We start from the raw sequence: 6,784 nt of genomic DNA, 5'->3' as shown, positions 1-6,784 counted from the left end.
AGACTTTTTGGCTGATATAAAGTTTTAAAACTTGGTTAGATGGACAGTTTTTGCAGTGTAGTAATTCTAATTATCATAAAGCAGTTTATCTTAACTCAGTCTTTTTGATTTTAAATCCAGTTTTAATCAAATTTTCTTAGTCTTGGACACAAAATTCAACAATTATCCTTTTTCATGAACCAGTTTTAATCATATAAATAGATTAAACAATCTTTATCAGTAAATGGCTTAGTAACAAGCCAACATCACATTTTTTACACTTTTTGAAAAGATGTGAAAAGTAGTAGCTTGTTTTCATTAGTGTTAAAAACAACTTCCTAAATTTKTGTTTCTAGCTATTTCAGTTTATTTCTTTTTCTAGAAAGTGACTTTACCTTAAACTACTGCTACTACTTTACTATTCATGCTTTTATTTTTGTAACTCTTTGCCCAAACTAGACTGGTTTACACATTTTGTGCTTCAGCAGCTCCCAGTATGAGATTAATCTGTCAGTAAATAAAGCAAGGCTGTTAATGGTTCCTCTGCAACAATACAGCAAACATGAAGCGATCAGCAGCAGAGACGGTTCTGTGTGTAATCCACTGAGACCGGCTCCTGCAGGAAACATATTAATTGGATTTGTCTCTGGTCTGCTCCAGATTCTGCAGAGGAGAACCCCTCACTGCTGCTGCAGTTTTACCTGATTCTCCACTTATTAACAACAAAACACGTGCAATTTTATTTGGTTAATTTTGTCTAAGGTTTTAAAATTGTGAACAAATTGATAACACTGTAAATGTATTTGTGACCCCTCGCATCGAAATGAGGATTAAGTCCAAAAGTGGAGAAATAGGCACATAAAAATTTTAATTTTGTCAAAATATAAAGAATAAATGACTTATCAACGCATCATTTGAATGAACTATCTGAAATATAATCCTAAAAAACATTTTTGAATCATTTTTTGAGCAGTAGCAACAAAAAAAAAACTGATTTTGAGGAAAATTTACTTAAAATTTTGAATTTTTCCTTGAGCTAACAATGTTTTTGTTTCTTTCCAACTAGGAAGTCTTAATATACAAATACTATTTGAGGTTTCCTCTTTATATTAACATCAAAAATTACTGAATAAATTTACATAAAATTAGGATTCAGACCAAACAGTAATGTATTATTGTAACTAATTACATCATATCTCTGGATCCACTTATATCAGAATGATCCAGGTGTCAAAATGTAGCTTTTAAAGACAAGAATCTGAAAATGTAATTAGGTCATTTTGACCAAATTTGACTTAATCCTCATTTCGATACGATGGTTCACTTTTGCTCAAGTGAGGCTAAAATATTGTAATTTACCATTTAAGCTTATAAAGAACCAAAAACAGAGGCAGCTGTCAGTTACAAGGCAGCCATCATCAGCATCAACACTACCATCATGTCAGCAGTGGGATGGTAAAAGGTTGAAAAACATACCTGTGTTCCCCAGTACCTGTTCTCCTAGAGTTTATAATGAAAGTCATAAATGTATGGTTCCTCCTTCAAATGTATTCTTAAACTAATTWAAAATATAACATGTCAAGTTGTACAGATTGTCAGTAAATTACAGGGATTTCCCCCCATTATGAAGGAGTATGGAAATATTTTGTCACATGGGCCAAAATCATGAAGTCAGAAGGACTTGAGGGCCAAAAATATTATTGCTTTACCTGCTCAACAATAAACTAAGCATTGAATACTTTAATTAAACAAATAAATTAGTCAGATTTATTGTTGGAAATGGATGTAAATTAATCTAGATCCATAACTTTAAAAATGTTTTGCAGGTTTCCCTTATTGAAAGAAATTTTTGCAATTTTCTAGGTTTCAATTGGGGAAAAAACAAACCAATTTAGTCAATTCTGATCAATAAAATCAGGATTGATGTCACTCTCTTGTTGAAAAAGCTTGCTGTATTCAGATGAATTTATTCTATGATTAAAAGCAGACTGGAGGGCAGCAAAATCAGCTTTTGAGTAGAAGTCACCAGATGTGGAAAAAGCTCAAATTTAAAGACAAATAATTGGTTTTGTTGCCAATATTTTTTATTGGAAAATTTKATTTTGTGATAAATTTGCCCTAATAATAAATATAATGTCTCCATCTACATCAAACAGTTTGTGTAAACAAATTAGTATAATTTTTGAACTGAAGTCAGGGGGCACACAAAATCCATTTCAGGGGGCCACAAATGGCCCCCGGGCCACACTTTGGACATCCCTGGTGTAGAGAAATCTCAAGTATTTTTTTTTCAAAAACTCTGATTCAAATTTATTTTACACCTCAGAACCAGTAGGATGCTAAAACAAACAAATAAATTAATTAGATAAAATTAAATAACCAATCTCCCAACTTGCTCTGCTGCTGGAAATCTGTTGCCCCTCCCTGCCCCTCTGCGCTGCAGGTGCAGTTATCTCCGCCCCACGTTCTGACTTTCCCAGTGGCCGACAGGTACAGGAAAAGATGGGTAACATGGGTACTGGTGAACAWAAGTATCCTCCACCTTAAACATTGGTRTCAGATTCAGGGTGGTAAAAAAAGMTTTATCATTTTGTTTTTGTAAATCAGTCCTTTTTGTGTATTTGATATTAATCCCTTCGTGCTCATGAACCCCCAGCATCACCTTCTTTGTGTTTCTGTTCCACCGCTGTGATCCAAGCTGTGGACTTACTGCTGTCAGGCTTTAGTGGAGCAGAATGTCCTTCATGTCCCAGAATATGGTGAAGTAGGTCATCATGAGGTGATTTTTTTGTTGTTGTTCTTCTTTATTTATTATTATTTTGGGTGGTGGTGGGGGGATGTATTACCAAGACTGTCAGCTCAAACTAAAAGCCATTGAATTCCCTCGTGCAAGTTTCACCACAGTGTCTGAAAAATCAAGAAAATGGACAGTAAAAGGAAGTCATAGTCATAAAATATTCACTATGGATGTGTGTGCATGAGTGCTGGAGGAGTGTACATATGACATCATCTTTCAACGCTTCAAAGCTCAGTAGTTGGAGACGTTTAAACAGTCTCCTTTTACCATATGGAGATTAAAATTATTATTTTTAAAAAAGGAAAAAAAAGACCAAATATTTATCGGTGTTGAGCCTTTCTGGCTTTCAGTGGAGTCTTAGTAGATCTGCCGTAGCTTAGCTGCAAGTTTACTTCTTTATCCTGACATAATTTGATTAAACAAAACTGCATAAAGATTTTTTTTACTATCATTTCAAAAAATACCATCTACTGTCATTTTTTATTATGTTTTAAACCAATGCATTACCAGTTCAGTTGTATCAATAACTGGCAGGTTTTTCCACTCCTGCTTTGCCAATGAGATTCGATTGGCCTCCCATTGATTCGTATTAATGAACACATGGAGCTGCTGTAGTTTTGGCCTCATTCAGTCAGAGCTGCAACAGATGAACATCAAAAATCATCGACAGCATCAGGCTAAATGTGTGAAGTTAGATTGTTGCAAATTAGTAAATGTTGAAAACTTTTAAGCCTTAACTTTGATCCAAGACAACTTAGTTGGGTTTTACTTATATATACCAAATTACAGAAAATGGAAAACAAATAACATCTGCAGCACAGATCCTACTTTTATACGGGATATTTTATTAAAATTAATTCTAGGGTGCTGCTTGTCCTAAACAGAAATAAGAGCAGTTACTCCTCGTGGTGAATCCTCCACCACCTCCCTGGCTCTGCCCTCCTTCATGATGAAAACAGGCTGAGGTTTTGGTTCAGCTCCACCCTGACCTGTGTCCAGCTGCAGGGCCCTTCGTCAATCTGCACTGTCTACACACACAAAACAAGCTTTTAGTTTTCCTTTTCTTTGTAAGCAATAATGACATCGCGTTTAAAGACTTTCTGTGGGTTTGTCTTCTGCTGAAGGATGCAATAAAATGTTCGTTCTGTCAGCCATATTTGAAGGATGCGTTTGGTGAAGAAAGCTTTCCGTTCAGTTTCTAAAAACATAAATGATCGAATGCGTTCAGACCTGATGTTCTTTCAGTTCAAACAAAGGTGAAGCTTTCTTCTCCAGCTGCAATCAGGGAGGCAGAACATTTCAGAGTTTTCAGTGAGATCTTAGGACTTCTTTGGACCTGTGCACTGTTCAGATGCAGACTAGTGGATGGGATGTGAAGGAGATGTGGAAATCAGATCCCTTTTATCCCCTGGGCTTGAAGACAAACCCCACGACTGGCTCTTCTTGAACATGCAGGTTAAGTACAGAAAAATAAATGGGAAAACAAAATAGTAAAACACACTGAGTACCTGTATTATCTGTGTTCCTGTAGTATATAAATATGTGGATTGTAACTGGTGACTAACTCTGTATATATAAAGTATAGATCAAGACTCTGGCTGATGTTTTGTCCTTTTTTTCCTGAAAAGTGGGATTTTGGAACCTCGTCAAGTCTACGCCAGGAGTGTCAAACTTATTTTTTACCGAGTGTCACATGAGCATTGTGGTGACCCTCTAAGGACGACGAAACATCACTTTGCTAACAATAACTGAGTTCTATGTGGTATTTCCTGCATAGAAACAGTGTTTTAACACATCATTTTAAAACTCTGAAAAGTACTACATGTATGAATGCCTAATTGTGAAAAAAAAAACATACTATTAAAAGTAAGAGTTTTACTCTGAGTTGTGTTGAGTAGCCACCATCTTGAATGCTGAACGCTCACATTGTCTGACAGGAAAGTCCCACTGGAGGGGACTTTCCAGTTTAAATTTATGACTTAAGTGGGAAATTCCCAATTACCAGTATAACAGGGCCGCTGTGTAAATGATGCAAAATTCAGATTTTACATGGCGAACTTCAACAACTGATAGCTACTTTTGAACCCTGTGCAGCTTCACCTAGTGGTGGGATACTGTCATTTCACTGGTAAAATAATCAACATGCGTTATGGGAGAGGTATCCATCCATCCATCAATTATCTATAGCTGCTTATTCCTTCAGGGTCACGGGGGGCACTGGTGCCCATATCCAGCTGTCACACTGCGAGGGGCAGGGTACACCCTGGACAGGTCACAAGTCCATCACAGTATGGGAGAGGTAGTTTATGATAAAATTTATGACTGCAAAAGCTTATTTTACATTTCTAAAGTTCTCACGGGCCATATAAAAATGTTGTGGCAGTCCAAATTTGGCCCGCAGGCCTTGAGTTCGACATATATGCAAACATTTTTTAGTTGCTGCCTTACTATCATATTGGGTAAATCAAAAGTCTCAGGACACCCTTTTATTTCAGAAACGAAAGGGGAAATGAAATATCGGTTGATGTTGGAATCCRGGACGAGCCCCCAAGTTGGATAAATTACAGCAGAAGATTTTGGTTTTGAGCCTTTTACTTGCAGGCAAGGAGTTCAGACACAGAGTACAGATCTCATATAATTTCAGCAAAATGAATTAACATCTCAGTGATGCATACAAGTCAACCCCTTCGGACGTTTACCTGTATAATGAACCTCAAAAATCTGTAATTTTCGAGAAAAAAAAAGTACTAATCACACACAGGTGGAGGTGCAGGCGGAAAACAGCCGCGCGCGAGGGTGGGGGGTGCAGGCAGACTGTCGGCGGCAAGAGATGACAGCACCTGCAGTGGAGGAGAAAATGAGGATGGGAAAACTTAATTCTAGCAGCTGAGCGGGTTGGATGATGTTATTTACTGTTTTTAAACATCCAACAAGCCTACAATTTAAATAAATTTGAAACTGAGTTTCTGAAAAAATCCGTAAAACATGAAAAAATCTGCGAGATTGCTTTATATGTCCGTATGTCTGCAAAATGATGGAAAATTTGTGTAAATTACGGACAATCCATACAACTTGACATGTACGATGATGCAGGGGTCATTTATATCTGCTCAACTGACAGAGAAGCCAAAGGCGTGATTGAGCTATTAATAAGAAGGAACAGAACGTTTTAACAGGGCAGTGATTAGATTAGGTTTAGATTAAGATGTTTAAACAGTACAGATTAAACGCCAAACATTACAGATCACATCATTAACAATACTCCAGCAAGTAATGGGTGAGGGACGTAACACAGTGAAAGAAGGCAACCTATTTTAAGGCCAGATCTCGAACATTGACACCATCTTGAAAATCACCATATTAGATCAATATTAAGGCATTCAGATATTTTGTTTTCCATTTCGTTTGTCAAATAAAAGGATATCCTGTGAATTTAGATACAACCTGTAGCTATGCAGCATACAGATGTGAAAAAATATTTAACATCAACCATATTATGGGGTACCGTTTGTAAAGTTACACAGTCAAAATTACCACCAATATTTTTGTTTTATTTAACCTTTCATAAGAAAAAAAGCAGATTTATTTTTCAAAGTCAGTTTTTCACCATGATTATAAACTATGACATTTATAAATATATGATTCATACATTTATAAATGTCATAGTTTATAAACTAAATATATATCTTACAAATTAAATATTTAGTTAACAAGCTAAATTTTTAACTTGTGACTTAAATATTTAGTTTTGAGCTAAACGTTTAGATTGCAACTGAAATATTTATCTAGCCACCTAAATATTTAGCTTGCAACTTAAATATTTAGCTAGCTACCTTTATCTAACTACCTAAATATTTAGCTTGCAACTTAAATATTTAGCTAACAAGCTAAATATTTAGCTTGCAACTTAAATATGTAGCTAGCTACCTTTATCTAACTACCTAAATATTTAGCTTGCAACTTAAATATTTAGCTAGCCACCTAAATATTTAGCTTGCAACTTAAATA

This window comes from Austrofundulus limnaeus, unplaced genomic scaffold (assembly GCF_001266775.1).
Source record: "Austrofundulus limnaeus strain Quisiro unplaced genomic scaffold, Austrofundulus_limnaeus-1.0 Scaffold538, whole genome shotgun sequence".
NCBI classification, from domain to species: domain Eukaryota; kingdom Metazoa; phylum Chordata; class Actinopteri; order Cyprinodontiformes; family Rivulidae; genus Austrofundulus; species Austrofundulus limnaeus.
The sequence above is the reverse complement of the archived record's forward strand: the minus strand, read 5'-3'. Positions refer to the sequence as shown.